This window comes from Taeniopygia guttata, chromosome 3 (genome assembly GCF_048771995.1).
Source record: "Taeniopygia guttata chromosome 3, bTaeGut7.mat, whole genome shotgun sequence".
Taxonomy (NCBI): Eukaryota; Metazoa; Chordata; class Aves; order Passeriformes; family Estrildidae; genus Taeniopygia; species Taeniopygia guttata.
Window position 1 is genome coordinate 76594145 of NC_133027.1, and position 22767 is coordinate 76616911.

Genomic DNA, 22767 nt, shown 5'->3' on the forward strand with positions numbered 1-22767 from the left:
GTCATTTCAGTAGGCTTGCTCAGTGACAAAAATCCATTTCATGTCTTCACTGGCCCAAGTAATTTTCATTTAATCACTCAACAGAGTGCAAAGGGCTTATATGATTCACTCTGAGGAAAGAAACGTATACTTATACCCTGCTTTATTTTAATTTTTTAGATGCTTTTATAAAAATAAGACAACACAGCTATAACAAAAAGATCTTTCATCACATCATTCACATTCATTTGTCATTAAGCTAGTAACATTGAGAATCTCTGCCTCACAAAATAAAGTAAAAGTCACCTTAATAACATCTGCAGGAAAATTGTATCCCTGCTGTAATGTCTACATGTGTGTTCAACTAAGTGACCCAAACCATAGAAGACACGGTCATACTTCTGATTTTTAAAGACATGAAAACAAAATTATCCTCTCATGCTGATGAAAAACTCACTGATTTTTTTTGGGTTTTTAAGGGGTTTTTTTTGAGCTACGACCTTCAGGGAATCTGGGAATCTTCATTCATAACCAGCAAAAGAAAAATAGCAGTAATGCTGAAAATGCACACAGAAATTTGCAAAGGCTGAGCCAGATTCACCTTGGAGTTTTCTAGAGATGTCCTCTGATAAAGGCCATCATAACATTAACAAGGCATTATGACAAAGAAGAGTTTATGGCGGCAAAAAGTAGCTCTCCTTCCACTCTTGCCACACACATCTTCCTCAAGTCATATTCACAGACATCTAAAAGGGCCGGGACATTCTAGAGTGTGGGCATGGTCTGCTGAGGAGAGAGTTCCAAGGTAGAAACAACATATCAAGAACATAAATTCAGTCCATTCCTCTACAGAAACTTCCAATGAAACTTTGAGTAAAACAGTGCTCTCAAGAAGATGTGACAGGACAACCACATCTTTGCTTCCCAGAGAATATCCAAAGTAATCCATTGGTCTAATTTGGACAAGAAAACTTATTTTATAGATTCCCATACTGACAATGTGACCTGACCTACTGGAATGACTGAAAATTTTCCTGCTGATCCCAGCATGCACCAAAGTTCCTCTTCAGTGGCATATTCCTGTTAATAAAGCTTGCAAGTACAGGGTTATTTTCATTTTACCAGGGAAAAACTCAAAGGGAGGTCAAAAGACCTACTGTCAAAGTAAAGAGTATAGAGAGTGTCCTTGCCAGAGCAGGACTTTAGAAGCTTAGTTACTCTTCAACTCATCCTCAAGCAAGATAAAGCTGTTTTCTCATCAACTTTTCTAAAGCAAAAGGTACCAGGAGACATCTCTCTTTACAGCACCCACTTCAGCAATGGTTGTATTGATAGCCAAAAAAAAAAAAAATTTAAATAGTCTTTCTAAGTCCATTCATCTCTGGTGAGTCTTCTGCACTTTCTTGCCTGGACTTCAGTCTTGTAAGTGCAAATTGAATTAATAAGTTTAAGATATCCAGCATAAATGGTTGCTCATCTGTTCACATTTCAACTGGAAGTGATTGCCATGTCTTTGATGCCATGTCTGAGAATCAGTTGGAAAGATAGGGAGAATTTTCTGCCCACTGACACCTGACCTTGCAGTTTTGGATTGCTGAATAGGAGCTGAAACCTGACAGTTCATACAGTCCCAATGCCCAAATTATATAAAGAAAGGAGTGTGAAGTAAGAGTGGGGTTGAGACACGCAAATGGTACGTGTTGAGCACTATGCTGAAAGGACATGCAGGTCATAAAATAAGTCTCTTGTTGAAGTAGCAGACAACACTTTGTGTATCTGCTGTATTTTACACATGCACATTTTAAATGAGATTGTACCATTTTGAGCATTTTTTTCTCTCTCAAAGACTTATTATTACCATAATTTGTTTCACAAAAAAAATCAAATATTCACTAATGTTTTTCTTATCAGAATGACAAGGGGAATACTATTTTAGCACCACAGCAAATTCCATTAAGTAGACAAGGGGTTTAAAGTCTTGTGCTTCTCAGGCTCCTGTTTTTAATTAGATCTCTTGTATCCTTATTTTCCATTGGGGGTGGGAATCCTTCAGAGCCCAACACATCAGTAAAAAGCACAAACTTACTCAGATGCTATGGCTTTATTTCATTAATACAGAATAAGTACATATCATTGTGGCTAAATGCAGCATCTGAACAGTTTTTCAGTCTCTTTCACTGTTGTTTCTCTCTTTAACATTAAGAAATAGCATTTTCCTTTTTAACTCTTCATCTAAAGTGTTGTGTGCATCCAAACACCATCATCTCCCCTCGCCAAGCTCTCCAAAATAAAGCTGCTTTTGAACTGCAGGCCCAGTACACAGAAGTGTGCAGAGATAAATTTTAATTTTATTTCTGTTCCACTGGTGATGGGAGCTGCATTTATCAAAGTTGAAACACACAAAAAGTACCTTTCAGAGATTACATGACATAAATTCTGATTACAAAAATAAAAAGAGGGTATTATTTAGCCTTGCAGAAGGAGAGTGAAAAGGCAAGCTAGAGTAACTACTGAGAGATTGCAGTGCAGCAGAAGCTTTTATGCAATGTCTTGAATCAGCAATGCTTTCTGGCAAAGGCCAATACTTAGCATGCCTTTGCATTTAACCATTTCACTGTCCAGCACATCTTTCAAAACTGTTTTAAAGAGATATTTGACAAACAAACAAACCACCAGAAAAAAAACCAACACAAACACATAGCAATTTCATCAGTACTTTATTTCCAGTTGTTATGTGAAATCTGATAAATCACCTCAGCATTTGGAGAAGATGATGCTAATTACCAAGTGACTAGGTCTTGCACTGTCCAGTGCTAATGCCTCAGTGACCTCAGGACCCAAGCTAAGACAACACAGCATCATGTTGTATCTGAGAGGTGTTGCAGTGCCTCGGAAAGCACTGAGTTATCATCACTGCATGAAGCAAGCATACTTCTGGACATGGAGAGCAATGGAGACTGTCGGGATGAAGCACAAGCCAAGCAGAAAGTCGTTGAATTTAATAGGCAGTCAGAAACAGGAAAGTAACTGCAAGCCCTGCTTTGCCTGCATCAGAGCCCTGGAAATCTGTGGTCTTGGTATGAACAGAAGGGAAGGCCAGAACAACTATGATGGCAATTGATACTGTGTTGGCTGGGCAGGAAGGATCAACTCTTCTGCTGCCAGCAGCTGTAGTAGCATCACCAAACCAGTTTCAGGAGGGTTGCCTGGCCCTCTGTTGTTCAACATGCTTGCCCTCAGTCTGTCTCCTTAGAACAGAAGAAGATGACCCAGGCCACATTCCTTGCTAGAGAAAGATGATAATTGAGTTTTTCCCAGACAGCAGAACTTGAGCAGAACACAACCAATTAGCTCAGTCCATCCCCTTTCAAATCCTGTTTCTAACACAGGAGATATTACTTTGGCCCACCTGGTATAGGAGACACAGAATTCTGCTCCTGGAAAGCATAGGTGTTGGTGTGTTTGTGCATGTGGGATGGGAATTGGAACTTGGCAGTTTTGTCCTTTGTAGGCATTATCTTGAACAAGATAACAAGCAACTTAGGTCTTAAAACTAACTGAGATGGAAATAAAGTGAGGAAGAAGTTATTAGAATAACTAATATATAGTTATTGGAATAAAAGTTCAAGGTTCAAGTCTGAGGGAGTAAAGGGATCAGAATCAAACTAGAATATTCCTGACTGTGAGAAGTCACAATCCAGACATCCTCTCTTTTCATTGGAGACGTATGTTACAGAGAGTGTTGCAGTGCTGCAGCCTCTTAAGCCTCTCTGTTCTGTACATAGTTACAAACCAATTTGATTTTTTTTCTTATGTTATTCTATGGACTGGCTAAGGGCTGTTTTGTGTCATGCAGGGAACCAGGGGTCTAGTTAAGCATGTGTAGCCATTCACACTTACATTGAAGACCTGATCCCCTCAAGTTTGCCATATACAAACTTAAATGATTGAAAAAGAAATCTACCTTCAGCTCAATTGCTCCAAATTACAATTTGTTTTGCATTATCGAGGAACATGCTGAGGATCACCTGGAAAAAATAATAATTACCATACTGTAAGCAGTGCTCTTAGAGCTCTCTGCCATGTGGTTATTTTGTCTTATTTGGTATGCATAATTTTGATCTCAAATAATTTCCAAAAATAGTTATTGCCTTTGGTTTTAATTCTGCTCAAACTATCACATAATGCTGCACATGGGCTGTTTTCTTTCATTATCCCCAGCCACCCTGAGCTACAGAGCATGCATTAACACTATACCTCATATAGCGTCACACATCTAAGCCAAGGATTAGAACACAGGATCCAGCAGTGCCAGCAATCGAGCCACATCTGCATTTGTATGCTTGGCCACACTGATGAGGGGACAGGGGAAAAGAGAAGCTGTCACTTGACTCAGTCTCTCTAAATAAATGAAGGCAAAAATACTTGATAAATGTGTGATAATCAACACAGCTGTATAGTGAAAGAATTATGGCAGGGAGGGTTAGGGGAAAACAGACATGTCTATTTGTAAAATGCCGTCCTAACAAGGAGAGAGCAAGAGTTATAAGATCACTCACCTAAATACCTCCCAGGATGTCTTCTCTGATTAAGGATTTGTGAGAGTTATTGAGTTTTGAATTAGATGCACTTTAATAAAACAGTAGAATGTTCTTATCTGATTGCACCTGTATTGATTGTGTTAAAAAGGTCTATCCTCAGATCAAGGTCAATGATTTTACATAAACTCACTAGCTAGATGGAATTGTTAGCAGTACTTAGGACTCCCATCGTATGTGCACCTTACAACATTTGATACCTACCTGTGAAACCTAGAACTGGAATGAACTTAATGCTCTTTCCATATTCTCTCTGTCTTCTAGCAATACAGTACTTACTCTATGTCGGAATCTGTGGGTATTGGTGATTTTGAGATTGTAGAAAGTCTGTGTTTTTCTGCCTCGTTGCTAAAGAAGAAGCCATAGTTCGTTTGTGCTGGTTTTAAGGTTGTTTATTTTTGCTTATCTATAACATGTTTTGCTGCCCTGCCGCAGGTTTGTCTTGCAGGGCAGCGTGCGGGGCTCTGCCCCTTAGTGGGATGGTATAAACATTATATACTAGAAATTATGTGTACTATATTTACAATAATGTGCCAATATTTATCATCTACATTGAACAGTGTGTCCCTAGCCTAAACTAATAGAAAAATGCCAACATCACTAAGAACATGGAGGTAAGGAAGAAGAAGGAGGAAGAAAAGGATCAGGCCCTCTTTCCTCCATCTTAGAACTCCTGACCCCCCTGTACAAAGTAAAACCCCCCTGTACAGGTGTTAAAACCCCCCTGTACAATACTAAAAAATTTTACCCTCTAATTTGTGACTACTTTTACTATACCATCTAACCCTCTGTGACTGCTTGTTCTACCTTTAAAGTTGGTAATTCATTCTATGGTTTAAACTCAAAATCACAGCTGTTTTCAGCTGCTTGCTAGGGTTTAAAATGCTTCTGACTAAGGCCTGGAACCTCTAAAAATGTCTGAGGGACATTTTGAGTTCCGACAACTCTAATTAAAGTGTAAAATTAATTTAGAAAAGACCACTCATGCTAGTAAACTCCCTTGCAACTGTCTTACCAGCTATGAAAGGAAATTTTACACATATATTAAAACAACAATGTTTCACAGACTTAAAAGCACCCTTGACCATTTTGAAATGCTGTATTTCATGTAAATATCCTTCTTTACCCAAGGAAAATGACACATTAATCTGATTCATTGTTCCATTTACTTCAGTAGAGCTGATGCAGCTTTCTGCGGTGGTGTTATAATTTGGATGGTTTCTGAGTGATATGCTCATAGTTCTCCTCAGTAACTATACACAAATATTTTATATATGTATGTAACTATATACATATATAAATATATAGTACATATAATTATGAACATGTATAAACTTTAAAATTGCACATACCCACAAACTGGTTTTAGTCTGTTAGCTTACCCTGCTTGGGACCCTAAGTGCAGATCAAGGAGCACAGCAAGTCAAGAGCTCCTGCCAGTCCCCAGATTCATTTTGGAGCAGATAAGCTCTTCAGAGCTTAGCTAGACCAGGAAGCTACCACAGTGAGTGAAAGTGCCAGCAGGCTGTTCAGGTTAGCAGTAGTGCATGAGTGTGCAGCTGTACCTTGTGGGGTGACCTCAGCTTCACCATGAGCCCTGAGAAGAGATCAGCAGTGCTGTTCCAGAGGTGGCAGAACTTCCTCCTAGCCACCCTCATCTGAATTTGCAGAGGATGAAGAGGAGGAAGAGCACTGTTCAGCAGGCTGTTTGTTGCTGATGGAGATGCTCAGCAAAGCAGAGGTGATCCTGGAGCTGAGGGCAAGAGCCTTTTGTATGGACATAGTGAGGCTGCACTGTAGCTGAGAAGGGAAAGAGGCAGCCCTAAGCTGCCCCCTTCAAAACTCAGACTGAAGTCTTGTGAGTTTTGAAGTGACGTCTTGCTCCTATGAGCAGGTGGGGAGACTTCCAGGTAAAACTGTTCTTCCTCAAATGTTGCAGGAATGTTCCCCACTTTATGGCAAGTAATGGAAACTGAGAAAATAGAGAAGTCTCCTGTCACGTTTATAGGCTGGAAAAAGGCCTGAACAGGATCCATAGGTTGGTGACTCTGCTGACAGACTGAGGCAGAGAATCTAAAGGGGACAGCTGCAGGGGAAGTGTGGGAATCCAGGACATCCCTCTGGCTGCCCTGGCTGCCCTGAGACCCTGGCAGAGGGCTCAGAGACTTTGGCATAAAGACAAAAACACCTGTGGCTTCAATTTTAGCCTGTGGAAAAAACTGCCAACTTTGTGTGAGGAATTACAAGCCACAAGGGTTTGAGTAATGTGATAGAATTAACACAGGGTGAAAAAGTGGAATTTTGCGGTTCTTAGAATGGGGTTCAAGGGGACAAGATGGAGGGATTTGGGCATGTCCTGACCTTCTTCTCCTTCTTGTCCTCCATGCCTTGGTGTGATGGTGATACTTTTCTATTGGTTTAAGGTAGAGACACACATTCTAACATAAATTATAGATATTGGCACATTATTGTAAACATACTACACGTAGTTTTTAGTATAAAATGTAAACACCGCCCTGGAGGGCAGACAGAATGTCATGGCTGACTTGCTAGATAGAGCTCAGCAGGTTAGAGAAAGAATGTTATAGATAAAGAAAAATAATCAACCTTGAGAAGCCGATCCTACATATTCCAGACTCCTTCTTTGGCTGCACAGGCTGGGAGAACAAGCACTTTTACAAGCATGGGGTCACCTCGACACCACAGACCCCAAGAGGGAAGAGATGGGCTTACTGTTGAGAAAGGCAAGGGTGCATCAGTGGTGCAGGTGTTGAGGCTGCTGGAGACCCAGATGGCAAGAGATTTCCTGAGTAATATTTCCAAATGTCACAACTGAAACACATGAAGAGGAAAGGGATCCCAATACCCATTAAAAACAAGTTTTGTTCATGACAACATGAAGTCTGTCAGCAAGGCAAAGAAAAGCTGCCACCCCAACTCCAGATGGAAATACATCTTGTCCACATAAAATACAGCTCAAGAGCCTGTTAGATTATTCTTAACTATCCTGCTAGTTTTTCTGTGAAAATTTCAGCCCCAGCCACTGACACAGTAGGAAAGCAGGATTTAGGAAAAACAAGTTTGCCAAGGGCATCTGGAGCTCTCTGGAAAGTCTCATACTTCTGCATGTCCCAAGCTTCAAAGACCACCTGGCCAAGATGACATGCACCCAAAGGAGGAAAAAAGCAAAGCCCTCACTGCTATATTTGAGCCAAAAAATTCACATTTGCTATCTATGGCAAAGGACACCAATAAGAATCCTGTCTCCTCTTCAGCTGGCACATTTTCATGAAGGGTAGGATTTCATTTGGATGATACATTGACTCCCATCTGTTTGCCATATTTTCCTGGTGCTGCTAAGTGCTGGGGAGGAGTGAGTGTGTTCATTTTTGAGTTTCCTACTCCCTGAATCAGCCAGTTAGAGTGAGAGCAAAAAGGGAATTAGATGGTGCTTCTCAGCCAGTAGGATATGGTTCAGACAGGACAGGCTTGAACACTAACTGGTCACACCAATTTCCCTGGATTATCTGTTATCATGTTTGCCTCAGCAGCTGAATGTTCTCTATCCATCAGCTGGTAAAACACACAGTGAATTTTACACAAAATTGAAACAAGGATAAAACACTTATTTCTTATCACTGACAAGATGGATCCCTTTTCCTTGCAATTCCACTGAGCTACTAAGATACAAGATATGTAATCCTTTTCTTTCATGCACCAGCTTCTTGTTTCATTTCTCACTAATTAACTTAATGCAAGAAAGAATTCATAGGCTTTTGAACAGGCTTAGCTACTTGTTTCCCTGCTGTAGGACTTACATGTTCTAATACAGAGGGAGTTCCTGAAGCAATTCCAGGCAGCAATATTGCTCTTTTACTGCTGCTCAGCAGGGACTTTGATTTTCTCTCATTTGGCAGGAATGAGCAGAGATCTCCTTCCAATAGACAGGTAGTGTGATGAGAAAGGTCTAAATTCTGGGGCTTAGAGTGAGGAAGGAAAACTAAATGAGCAAGAGGAAGTGGCTTCACAGGAGCACAAGCCATCAGATCAATTCATTAAATGAAGCAGAGTAAGCTTGTTGCTTTAAGATTTGTACCACAGTAACCGCAAATTTTTAGGGCCTCAAGTACGATGTTTGCCATTTCTCCTAGCCTCATTTTCCCTTCTAGGAGCTGTAGGAAAGAGGTAAAAAAAGAAAAGCTGAAGACTGACTGTGTTCTCATCCTGTGAGACAGAGCCCTGCATTTGTGGGAACCTTCAATGATTTTGAGAACTTGGCCATAGTGGTTTTAAATGAGAAGGCATGGGACAATACATCAGAGACCCCCACAAACACTTAGGCCACGTGCAAGAGAGGCCAGAAGTAAACTCCTGGGTAGTCACCTGTGATGAGTGTCCTGCTACAGGAGTAGCACTGCCACTGCTACCCATGCTCCAGGATTTTACCCTGGCCCACTTTTACTTGTACAAGCTACCTTCATTTTCAGAGCAGTCAAACTCTGCAGTGTCTTAAGGAAAATCAGAACAGCAGCCCAGTATGTCAGGCAAGAGATTGCAATGCTGAAGAACTGGAACAGACTCTGATTAAGTTTCTGTAATGACAGAAGCAAGATCTTTAGTGCCAGCAGATAATCATACTTGTCCTTCGCCCCGGTCTACTGAGACAATGGGACATGAGCAGGGCCTTTTTGTACTAGGAAAAACATCTGGGCTGCCAGAGAAGCTTACAGGGACTCTTGTGCTCTAGACATGCAAATATAAACTAAATCTCCTTGTTTCTTCTTTGGACAAGGCTCAAGGAAACTATCCCAAACCTGCTAAATCCAGGGGTCAAATGGAATTTGCCTGTCTGGACAGAAATAAGGGAGTGTGAGTAGGGGATGTCAGATGCAATTTTGCTATAGAGTCAAAAGAGTTCTGAATTCAGATTGGGTGTCCTTCAGGGTTCCACTTCAGCACTCTCCTGCTAGTTTAACCCAAAAAACTTCCAGTTCCTCTTCTTTTGCAGCCTTTTCAGCACAGTTCTGCACATTAGTGTTGTGGGTACCTCAGCGTATGACAAAGAAGTCAGGGTGAATAAATGATGACGTTTTAGAACTCACAGTGACACACTTTCAGTCTCATCAAACAGTCTGCATTAGGTATTTGTGTCTGTCTTCACAAGTACTAGGACTGGAGACATGCCTTTTTTTCTCCTTTTTAAATGAAAGGGAAGACAGAGTTATCCCTCAGGATGTCTGTCTGCAATCAATAGAGATACAGCAGTAGGCACTGTGGTTGCAATAAGCCAGAACTAGGAATAACAAACCAACTCAAATCAAATATCTGTCAAGTCTTCCCTAAACTAGGAATGTAAATATCTCCAGTTTCTATAAGCACACATTGGAAGCAATCACCATATGTGGTAAAAAAAAATAGTCTGAAGCCAGTCAAAGAAAGTTCAATGCATGCGCATAAAAGGAAAGACCTCAGATCTCTCCTTGAAGAGCTTTCAGGTGTGAAAACATACAGCATGCTTTCACATCCAAAGCACTAAGCTCCCGTTCCAAAAATCAGCATCATCCATTATGTGTTCTAAGTGGCCCAGCTGAAGGAGAAAATGGACTCAGAGGCCAAGGACACATGGTGCTTGCCTGCCCAAAGGATGCCTCGTCTGGCCTCCAACACTGCCATGCTGTCTGTATCCACGGAGCACTTGTCTCCCAGCAGCTGTTAAATGGGCTGACACCTTTTGTTGGCAGAGACTTCAACATGAAAAAATCAAAACACACTCAAAAAGAAAAATAGAGGAAACTGCAAAGCACATTAAACTCCAACTGGGACAGCAAAACATAAACTGGGTGGGGGAGGAAGAAATAGAAGCTGCTGCTAATGTAGGAAACAGCATATGCTTCCAGGGCCACATGATTTACCTCTGCTGCTGCAGGCTTGCCTAAGTTCAGGGAACAAACCTTATAAATAAGAGTTATACACAGAGATGTGCATAGTTTGCTATGCCTCTCCTTTGCTAGTATGTTTACACTTTCCCTTTCCTATTTTTAGGCGTTGTTGTGTTCTTCCAAACACAAACAGGCAGAACTGGGTTTATTATAGGCAGATAAGGCAGGGGGCTGGGACCCAGTCCTCTAGCTACTCTACATCTTTACAACCCTTGGACATAGCTTTATGCAATGAGCCACCTCTCCTACCCTCCTACCTCATTCTCAGAGTTAGGAGAAAGGAGGAAGAGAAGCACTTCCCAAAGGTTGACTGACGTTTGGCAAGGATTATCAAACCAGGGTTTTCTATAGTTACAAGGGAGAGACAGATATCCTCTAAAGTAGTATTTTGGAACAGGAGCCCAGCTTGGCTGTTTTAAATCAATTCGCCATGTTTCAAGCCTGATTCCCCTTCCTGCCATGTGGCCTGTGGGAAAAAATTGAATTTTGAATAAGACCCCAACCAGGAGGTAGAAGAGAGAGAGCCAGGAGGGAAAGCTGTAGAGCCATTATCATTGGGAGCCTCCAGCTTCTCTTGGAGCCTTTTATGCAGTTTTGACTGGGTTGTCAATTTGTGCTAATGGGCTGCTTCCTCCAGCCTGCATCACAGTTTCTTGGAGCATACATCTTTCCCAGCTTCTCTTTCTCACTTCACTTTTCCTCCTTTTCCATTTAAGCTTCTCTTCTTGGGAAACCTCCCATGTTCAGCTCTCCACCAGCCTCAGTGCCAGCACGCTGGCTGCTGCGACTACGCCGTTGTCTCCCACTGTGAGCTCCACGTCTCCCTTCTGCTGCCTGTGGCCAGGCCAACACCATGGCTCAGGCTGTTGTGCAGAGAGCAGGACCTGCCTGCTGGCTTGACTGTGCAGCACCTGGGACAGTAGAGTCTGTTCTTGGCCGCTTGGAAGGCATGACTGCAGCAAACAGGATGTCCCAAGAGAGACATATGCAGAAACCCACGCAGTCTTCCACTCGAGTATATGATTGTGCCAGGCCTCACAGTCCCAAGTGGATGTCTATAGAGTCTGGGGAAGGAGACGTGAGCATTGAACCTTTTCAACTTCACTTTGTACATGTTTGCTTTACAAAAACCACACACACACACACACTCCAATCAATTGTTTTTTCATTCCATGAGACTCAGATAAACAGGAGGTGATGCTGCTTTAAGTCAGCAGGAGTGAATAAGAGAGAGAACAAAGGCAACAGGATAAGGAAGCCCACATCAATAAGATGAGAGCATAATTTTTCTATCTTCTGGAGCTTTCTCACTTTACATGTCTTGCTTTCATTTTGTGTGTGTGTTTTAATAATTATAAATCAAGAAACTAATACACCCAGTCTCTGTGCCAAGTTAGCTCCTTAGGTGTGCATTTAATAAAACAAAAACATTGAAGTTATACTAATACAGATAGGGAGAGACTGTGGTCTGATCTACATTTGTGCGATCAAACAAGATCAGCATAACTTCCTGATAATAGCACAATTGCATTGTACTAGGGTTTATATACTGCTTTCAATATACTAGTTTCAAGGCTATATTGAAAGCAGTATGAACACTGCATGTAGGCAAACCCTTGGGAGTATATTTTTGCTCTTCAAACAATTGTAATCAAAGACCCCACTGCAGTCAGTGGGAGTTTCACTAGACATTGTTTTCAGAAGTTCTTTCAGCTCCTGAAAAAAATTCTGTTAAGTCAGAAGGCTTTCATAGTGCAAACAGCTTTTCAAGGTTAGGAAAAAAAAAAAAAAAAAAAGGAAGAAAGAAAGGGAAATAACACTGACTGATCAAAGGCAAATCCATGTCTTCGACGCCTACATACACATTAACACCTCATTAACACTACTTGTACCTACAGAAGAAGTCAAGCACAGGAATGTCTCTAGCACAAAATAAGCATATCCTAGGCAGAAATACTGCTTTTTACTTCTGATAGTACCAGAAATAGTGGGTCCTAGACTGCAGTAGCTTTATTCTCACAATTTATGAGAACAGAAATGAAAGATTCCAACATTCAGTGATAAGAGTGTCTATATAAGAACTCATAACAATCATGATAAAAACAACAGCAGCAAATGAAAGAGTGAGATAAGGGTTTTTTTTAAATAGAGTACCTATTTACAGTGTGGTAAAATATCAGAATAATCATTTGGAGAAATAAGCTTCAAAAGTGTCATAAAACCTTGCAAATGTTTCATAGCCCTGAAGGCAAGACATAATTAGAAACTGTCATAGCTCAAAAATCTCTGTTGACAATTCTCAGTTCTCCACACTTTTGCCAAGAAGCAGAGCTGCTGCTTCCTCTTCCTACCTCCACCTGCTCCCAGCCACTTTCCTTGCCATACCTCCAGCTCAGCCATCTTTGCAAACCTCTTCAAAAACACTAAACTGGCTGAAAACAAATGTGTTCAAAGCACATAGTGGAAGACCAATATGGTTTGTAGCCTCATTGGCCTAGAGGGCTGTAGCCTGGGCCAGCCGAGTTATCAAGTTCTTAACTTGCATGTCGCTTGCTGCTCCCAAAGCTCCTCCACTGACCAGTGCAGTCAGGATGAGGATGTGCTTGTGCATATGAGTGCAATTTGCTGAGGAGAGAGTCCTTCATTAAGGCAACCATCATTATCTGCCTTTCTGTATGTTTTATTTTGCCAGGTTTCAAGGCTGGGATAGAATCTGCTGAGGCCATGCAGGATCTGGGGTTTTACTGGGATATCCTGTACCTGATCATTAGCAGGCAAAAAGAGAAAGCAAGCCTTCTCTGGGCTCATGTTGAATCTGCACCCATTTCACTTCTCTAAAACCAATTTTGTTAAACCAGATCAGTTCTTATACTGACTTAGCTAAAATCAATTCCTAATTGATTAAAGCTAACTTGAAATAAAATTGCCTAGTCTATAATAAAGGGTGACTGTAGCAATTTAACTGACTGGATTTAAAATAACCCCATCAATTAGGTAGCTCCAACTGTCAAGCTTTTCATGGCAGAATTTGCTTCCTCCTCTATGCTCAGGAAGCATTAAGTGCAATGGGGACCTAATCCAAATTAGTGCAGCAGGGCACTGGTGTGGGAAAACTGTAACCAATCCAAAGTGAAACTCATCATGCAAGGCACTGGGCTGGAGAACTGGGTTCTGCTTTCAGCTTTCCAGTTAGCCGCTTGCAATGCCTCAGGCAAGATATCCTCCCTCCTTGCAGGTTATGGCCAGAGAAGGCAAATTCCTGGAGACAGGAGCTGTCTCATACCTTGGATTTGCAGGGCACTTTGCACCAAAGGGCTAAGTCTTGTCCAGATCCTTGTAATGCTGGTATTAACCAAATATTTGTCTTTGCAACCTGAAGAACACCAGCCTTGCACTTTCTCAACAGCTCAGTCAAATTTTTTTAAACTTATACATGTTTATAGGTGAGACAAACTTAAGCCGAAGTTTGATTTTCTCCCTTTTATTATGTCGTGTCCTGCTCTAAAATCACATCCATATGGAAAAAATTACACACATAAAATTCTGCTTCAGCCACAATCTGCTGATGAAATTTGGCTCCTGTGATTTGGTGTGCTAACACACACAAATGTACTCTCATAGGAAGAGTCTGCAGTACAGCAAAGGTTTAGCACAAGCTCATAAACAAGGGTTCGGGGAGGCACATAACACTTGACTGCTTTCTCTGTTTTTCCCACGTCCATTTGAGCCATTCCTGCCAAGGTGGAACCAGCACCAGGTTCAGAGCACCCTGAGCAGACAGCTCTATTATGCTCCTAAATTATATAAACCTCTGTAAACAGGTGTTTGAAGCACTGACCACTGCAAATTTTCTGTCTGTGAGACCAGCACCTTCTACCTGGTGCACCAGTCTGTACTGGGAATGAGAGTGGCTGAATGCTGCTGCCTTCAGGGAGGTGCATCCATGCAGGCCAGCAAAAGTTAAACAAATAATTTCCTTCAGTCCTCTGTACTGCATATCTTTTCTCTTCCAGCCCACAGGGAACTGAAAAATACCCAAACTTCTTAACTGCTTATTCAGAACAGACATAAGCCAAAGCTGTAATGGGTTATGCAAACAATCCTGAAGACTGGATTTGATGGTAAAAAAGGATTAAAATCCAGGCCACCCTGTCTTTGTTTCTGCAGAACCAGAAGTCAGACAATGATTTTCTCAAAAAAAGCCAGGATGGTTCTATGTCTACTTTATTTCCACATTTTGATTCCCTGTTTTGCCATCCATCCCACACAATCACTACTGCCAATCACTACTTCACACTTCCAAAATTTATTTAACTTGTATTAGCCATATAAAGAGGGCTTTCTTCTTTTCATGGTCCTACTCAAACTGAAATCTATAGTGACCTCCATATAGAACAATAATAAGGAAATAATAAACATTTTAAATACCCTACTTACATTTATGTCTAAAATCTAGTTCATGGCCAATGAGAGAAATTAAAAAAAAAAAAACCAAACTGAAATTGATTCCTTTGTTTTGGTTTGGTTGTTTTTTTGTTTTTTTTTTTTCCCTATCAGTAATTATTTAGCTACTCAAGAAATTATTTAAGAACTTTTAAAATTTGAATTCTCTTTAAGGAAGTAAACACTGATGGAATTCCTGTGAAAGATATATAAGTCACTTACTATTTCCAAGTATGAGACGAAAGCAAGACATGTACATTTGTGTGGTTATGTATCAACATACATATGTTGTGCCTCTGTGTGTACGCACACACATGTACATGTGGATTTACACTCTTTGCACACAGAATTATGTACTTGAAATAGATTTAAGTTGCATGATTCAGTCTAAATCAAGTTTCAATCTTCTCAAGTTTCTGAGGTATTTGGATCTAAGCCTGGTTTTCAACACATAAAAAAATGCGTCCTATTCAAATGTAAGAATCCATTTAAAGCTCAAACATTTCTCACCAGTAACCTTTCCCAGAATGGCAATGAAATTTGAGCTTTGCAGATGAGACAAGGTCACATGAAAAATACAGGAACATTATGTCTCTACCAAGATGGCATAGGAAGACGGCATTTGAATTAGCAATTAGGACTTCTGCTAGTGTAAATCATCATACCTGTATGGAAATCAAGATACCACACAAAGGAACACAATTATTTCAAACTCACATTTTTATCCTTTGTTATGAAAGGGAATACCAAGTCAATAAAGTAAAATGACAACTCTTTTAATTTGATTTCTTTAAGCATTGACACGAATTTCACTTTTTCCTCTGTGTAATCAATGAGCTGCCTTTGTGTAGGTTTTTCACACAGTAACGAAGGACTGTGTGCATGGATGTGAATAAATTATGAGAAATGGTCATGAAAAATCAGGAATAAGAAGAAGGAAGCCTATAAACAAGTGCTATATTAGAGACATATTTTATTTTTGCAATTGACCACATTCCAAGTTGAAGTTGCCCCTTTCTTATCAGCCTTAATATAGATTTCTCCTAGCGGCAGCTCCAGCACTTAAACACAATAAACTATTATGCTCACATGTTAAAACATACTTGTATTAAATTTGCTGCTGAAGGCAATTAAATCCTTGTGAAAGTATACTGTTTTTTTCCAGCTCTAGCCAAGGCCTGGGCAGACCTGAGTACCAAGGAGGCTGAATTGTCCTCACACCTCATCACATAGGGGCAGTAGCAGCCACAGCATCAGCATCTCTACAGCACTTGGTGTGACAGCCCTTTGCCTCCATCAGCTTGATTTGCAGTTTACCACAAGGAACTGCAATAGTTTGCACTTGAATAATAAATACATAAATAAACTGGCATGAATAACACTCCTGGGAAATCAGCAATGAATTTCCAGGTCTATTTCTTACTAGGAAAAAAAAAGAGAGAGAGAGAGAGAGAGAGAGAGAGAGAAAGGTAGAAGATAGATTACTGGAACAGAATTATGCTCCAAACCTTTCCTAGTCACGGAGTATTGACAGAAAAAGAAGTGCTGAACTGTGGGCTATTTGGAGATCCATTTGTCAGTCGGTGCACAACTTCCCAAAATCTGTACTTTGTATTTGCTTAATGATATTAGAGATGGGAAAGACTTTTAGAATACTGAGAGATGAAAATTATATCTGAAATTAGTATTTCTGACTGTTTTTCCTTCCTCGTGGTTATTTCTACAAATCAGATATTGTGAATTCTTATCTTGTTCCCAAATCAAATAACTCCAGTGAGTGGGAAAGGCAGGGTTTGAAAGAGGAATCTCCAATGATCTGTACCTCAGAGCTGCAGTTTATTCTCTTCCTCCTCAACTTTGAGGCTGCTTCATTAACTTGGACTTACATTCCAGCCTCAGCTCCTGTTGTAGAGAGATAAAAAAAAGGATGAAAGAAAACTTCATCATGATCCAGCCAGACCTTGAAAAATTAGACCCACTGAAGAAAAGAATACAATCGGAACTAGCAAAGACATTTTTTTTATTGGCCTTGTAATTTCCTCACTAAACACTCTTTTAGCAGCATACCCCTCTCAGAATCTTAATTATCTGTCGGCCCCTCATAATGGCCCCATTCATGGTTCTTCAGAGCAAAAGCACAGTGATATCTCAAACACAGGAATTCAGAAGATACAGTATGTTCCTGAGGAAGGGCTGCACACCCACAGATAGCAGGCAGAGGGAATTTGCTACTTGGAGAACATAATATAATACAAATATGTAGATTTTTTCCCCTTTCTTTCATTTTTTCCTTTTTTTTTTTCCTGAAGCAAGAAAGAAGAGATGATGTGCCTGAGTTGTGTATAAAGGAGAAAAAAAAGAAAAAAAAAAAAGCAACCCTCTGATATACAGTTCTGAAAGTAAGTAAATATTATAAGCTTTCCATCTCTCTCCTCCATAATTTCTGACTGATCATTGACTACCATAAATTAATATGACTTGATATATTGTAAGGGCTGGAGACATTTTATGAGCTTCTGAAATCTTTTCCAACAGGAAATGTAAAGCATCATTTATGGTTCAAGATTTTTTTTTATTATTTGTTTGGAAATTAACCACATGCTGAAAATATTTCATTTAAATCAAAACTAAGAATACCAAATTGGTCAGCATCCTTGAGAACTGGACATTTTTAGTGATTCAAGTACGTACTTCTACAGGCCCTTTCTATGATAAAAGAAAGAAGAAAAATATTGTATCACTAGCTCTGAGAGTCTGCTATTTCTCAAGTTCTCACTGATTAATGCTCTCCAAATACTTTTTGTAATCAGTTTTACTTCTTAAATTCAGTCTGACTTTGCCTAACAAAAAAAATTTAAAAGGAAAGTAAGAAAAAATAACAGAACACACTCCCCGCAAAAAAACCCCACAACTTTGAAAGAAATCACACTGTACAGAAAACACAGTCCAGAAAATTATATTAAATCACATTAAATAAAAATCTTACCAAAAAGCTGTAATAACTTCTGTAATAAGTAGTATAAGAATTTTACCAAAATATTCACTGTTCAGGTGAAATATCAACTTTGTAAATCCATACTTGTCTTGTAATGACAGTTTAATTTGATATTCCAACAGAAATGTTCCCTCTTACTTCTGCTGCCTCAGGTCTACTTATTAAAGATTGACCAAGGTTCAAGGGGTAACTTTAGGAATAGCTACTAATTTTTATTTCAGCAAATGTGCTCCCTCCAGAACTGGTGATCTAGCCAAACACCATGAGCCATATTCCTAGCTAGAATCGCAAGATAAAAGTGATCCCAGAACAATGATAAGAATGATGGGTGGCAGAAAAAAAGAGGGGGGAAAAGTCCATGCAGAAGCCTTGCAAAGTAAGTTTTAATTTGAATCCAGTTCATCATACCTAAAATTTGTATTTTAATATTAAACCTGTTGTATCTAGTATGTATAGATGTGATCCAGGTCAATTTGCATATCAGAAATATCCAAATTAAAAACAAAGCAAGCAAAAATAAAAAACCCTCCCACAAATAAGAATACATAGAGGTATTTGGACCTTTGAGGGTGAGTATGTATAGATAACACGACCCTGAAGACCTGCAAGCAGTAAGACATGGAAAATCATTACAAAATTTGGTTTGGGGGCAGGACTCCCTCCCAGAGTCCTGTTTTTAACCTCCAGAGAGGCCACCTCAGAGAGAACTGAAAGACAGAGGCTCCTCACACGTATCCAGCAGCCTGTGCATGAACTGCTTTAGGGACCAGCTTCAGGCTGGTTGTGCTCCAGAACCTCATGACATGAACGTGTGCCAACCCAGCACCACCAGACTGGTATCTTGCAAGCAAGACAAAGGAACATAAAAGAAGGAAACAAATGTTTTCAGTCATCTGGAAAATGTGTCCTCCAGAAGATGGCGAAGAGCAGAGTGTGTGCGTGCCAGGCTACCCTACTGCACCTGCTCTAGACAGGAGTACTGGTACAGTAGCATGTCTCCACATTTCACGAATAATAAATTCCTATGTTAAAGGAAGTGATCACTAGAGAGAGTAGATTGAAGATAGCTCAAGTTAAACAGTGAGAAATTCACCTAATACTTGCATTTACCAACTGAAGCCCAGAGTTTTGCATCTCTAGGCAGAAAGAACAAATTGACCTCTTCACAGAAGTGGTGCACTGAAGATGTTTAATAAATTGCTTCAGAAGGAGAATCAGTTCTGAACTTAACACAGGTGTCTCAGGGAAGAAAAATGCACATAAAAGCGCCGTGCAAACTGCTGACAGCACTAGCTATGTGAGAGACAATCAAGGTACTTAAGATTTTAAAACACATGCCCTGCATAATAACTAACACTTCCAGAAGCCTCTGTCACTCTTCCAAGCACTGAATTAAGAGAAGTGTCGCTGTACCAGGATCATAAAAGATATCCTTTAAGCCTCTTACATAAATGCATGTGTTCTGAGATGGAGAAATGTGAACTCATATTCTTCATGTATCCAAGGGCTATTTTCCCCCGAGAAGTTGAGGGGAAAGGGAGAACGGAGCACCACACTATTGATTTTCTACAAACACATTTAACCTTTAGCAGCTACTGTCAGCGTTTCCAGTGCTAATACCAACAGTGAACAAAGTAGCTGGAGGAGTGCAGAGAGCTTCCTTCAGAGGTAAGGCTTAGGAAATCAGAGATTCCTCTCTCAGCCCAGCATGAATTGCTTTAATGGCCATACTGGAGAGGGTATGGATGCAGGAGAGAATGGGGGAGGAGAGAAGGGAGGTGTTCCCACAAGTTCAGGCAATATTTCCTGAAAAAGCAACAGGAACCTGATCAGTAATTTCCCTGAGCCATTGCATCTGAGTCAACTAATAGTAGTTAGTTGACTGTGTGTTTGAATCTTCCTGTGAACATTTCCTTCAATGAGTGCTGTGCAGCATCAAAGAAACGGTGCTTAGGCCACAGGGTTCCCACTGCCCAGCTTCCAGGCCTGGCAAAGGCTGATGGAAGCAGGGTGACAGGAGTTCTGCAAGAAGCAGTAGTTTAAAAGGCAGGTAGGTAATAGCTTCTGTAGCCCTTCATTTCTAGGTCACTAGGTTGAATGCAGAAGCACACAAAAGTCAGTTTTATCTCCCTCACAGCCACATGAAGCCTACATGAAGGGAGGCAGTGCTTTCAGCCTACTACCTCCCAAGGCCCTGCTTGCTTCTGGTCGTGAGCCCAGGCTGACTCCCTCTGGCTCAGTCTCCCAAGGAACACATAACCTCAAATCAGCATATAGCTGGTACTGCTTCCTGACACCTGAAACCTGATTTATTTTAGGCAGGTGATGTGTCCTCATCACAGTAAATTACTATTTTCTTTAATTCTTGACCAGCTTACCCGCACTCAGGCCATTAATGTACCTCCACCGAGCTTTCTTCACGCACCCCCACTGCTGCAGCTGCTCTCCGCAAAAGCAAACCAAGCGAGCAGCAGCACGAAGCCTCACCATGTCCCACACAAATGCACAATGCACATTCCTCAGCAAAGCGGGTCCTGAAACAAATACAGCACCCCCCGTCATAGCCCAGAGATGGGCAAGGGCTGAGCCCCCTCAGCAGAGCACCCATCCACAGCACTTGCTCCCCTCTCACTTGGCGGCGGGAGCTGAGCCCTGGTATCGTAGACTCACAACTGAGTTTTCTAAAATGTACTGGTTGCTATTTTTTTGTTGCTATTACCTCCTCCAACACAGTTTGGGCTTGCAATATTAAGACAGCTTGGGTTTACATACAGAGAGACTACAAATAGCTTTCCTGCTAAATAAGTGGTGCAAACACATAATTCGACGGTGCTGCGTGGCTCGCAGGATTTATGGTCTTGCGTTTGGGATGAGCAGCGCAATTCTCTTGTGCTGTTTCCATTATCAATAATGCGGCCATGCTAAACTCTAAACACTAATAAAACCTGAATGCATCACTGCATTGTTTGGCACTCTGTATAGGAGAAACCCATCCATTAGTGAGGTGGCACTGAATACTCTTTGCGACAGGAGCAGCACAGGGACAGCTTCACAGCAGCTCTTCAGAGCCACTTTACAGCTTCCTGAGCAGAGCCCAGGCCGGGCTGCATGCCAGCAGTGTGGAAAATGGCTGGCAGAGGCTCTGGCCACTGATTTTTAAGTCACGTGAATCCCCAGGGGAAAAGGGAGCAGGTAGTGAGAGCACCTGTTAGAGGATGCTTGATGCATGTCATTGCCCATGTCTAACATTTGCTTCAGCCCACCTATTGATGATTCCTCTGACAAAGCAAAATTACTAAGACTCTGCAAATTGAGCAATGATCTCACTACTTCAGCTGCTACACAACTATTGGTGGCTACCAGAGTCTGCATGGGCATCAGAAATGTTCCAAAGAAAGCAAAGCAGGCAGCCACACCGGTGAGAGGGACAGTGCAGGCTGCTGAGGCAGTGTGCCGGAGGGGTGTTCTCCTCTCTCAGGGAAAGAGTGAATGCACCACAGACTTTCTGCTGTCTCCAGCCCAGTAGCCAGGGCAGAGCCAATGACCACAAAACTTATGACTGCATACCCAGGTCAGAGTTGAAACCAAAAGCAGTAAGAGCAGGTACTAGCAACAGTGTCTACTTCACAGCCAGAACTCTCCAGCCTTCCTTGATAATGGCTGACACATGCTGCTTCCTGCATGTCCCATCACTAGGCTGGCCAGCCTCCTGTGTCCTGCTCCAAACCACTTTCATTTTATGAATCCTTTAACCCTGGGGAGTTACCCAAGAATGTACTAACACCATCCCTTACATTTCTTCTTTATGAAACTCCTAACAAATGTCTCCCTAAGTTGAAGAGCTTTCCTTTAAAGAAACTCATGACTTTGCTACTGGATTTGCCTTTCCTCTAAGCAGTGGTATTTAGCCATGCAAAACAGCCCTGTGAGTTCACACTACTGCTGTGGCACAAAGAGAGCCCTGATGAGAAAGTTAAAATTTAACATCTTTCAGCAGATGACATACCTTGGCCTGCCTGAAGCCTTTGAAAGGCCAAAATGCAATGCAAATTAAAGTTCAAGGAGCTTAGAAGAAAACTATTTTGGCTTTAGGCTTTCAACCAAGCAAAGAAGAGTTAAAGTTATATTTCAAACAGCATTTCAATCATTCACTTTCCCAGTATTAATGAACGCCTCCTGCATGTTTACCCAGATAAGGCTATGATTCACGTAGCAGGCATACCCCAGAAACTTAAAAGGTCAAAAATATGGCAACAAAGCATTCTGTTAATATTACCTAGAATCCACTCTGTTCCTTTGGCTATTTTAGTATCAGTAAATAACTCTCTATGTTTTCTGACCTAAGCATTTCCATTTGAGAAGCTTCCCAGGCTAGATGTTTCTAAAATGTTACCAAATGATTAAACACAAATCCTCAAGTGAAGAGAGCAGGTTTTATTAAATATCCCAGAGCAGTGCTGTCTGCCCACACTTGTGCCCATGTCTGGCTGCTGGCTGATAAATGCCTTGGCTTTAAGATATTACTTATTAGCATGCCTGTATATTTCCACCTCACACAGTCACCCAAGGGTGATTGCTATCTGTTAATTGAATTCCATGCCAGCAACTGTCTTTGTGTGCCTGCCATTATAATTTCGAGGATTGTGACTTCATTTCCTATTTACAAGTTGCAGTGATGAAAAGGTGTTTTAATTTATATATAAACTCAAGATTTTTGTAGCTATATGGCAGGAGGTCACATGGGAAATGCATAGGTGTGTCCTGCTTTTTGCCTTCCTTTTTCTCTTTCTTTTTAAAGGCATTCTGCTTTCCA

The 22767-nt window shown here is 41.0% G+C and overlaps 1 protein-coding gene across 12 annotated transcripts in view; it reads right to left on the reverse strand.

The window, feature by feature from the left end:
* The window catches only part of QKI (QKI, KH domain containing RNA binding), a 478774-nt gene that overhangs the window by 103383 nt on the left and 352624 nt on the right, over nt 1-22767 (reverse strand). For all 12 annotated transcript variants that reach the window (XR_012054688.1, XR_012054695.1, XR_012054691.1 and 9 more), the window contains one exon: nt 16782-16861. The gene's annotated coding sequence lies outside the window, so the exon portion shown is untranslated. The remainder of the gene's footprint in view (nt 1-16781; nt 16862-22767) is intronic.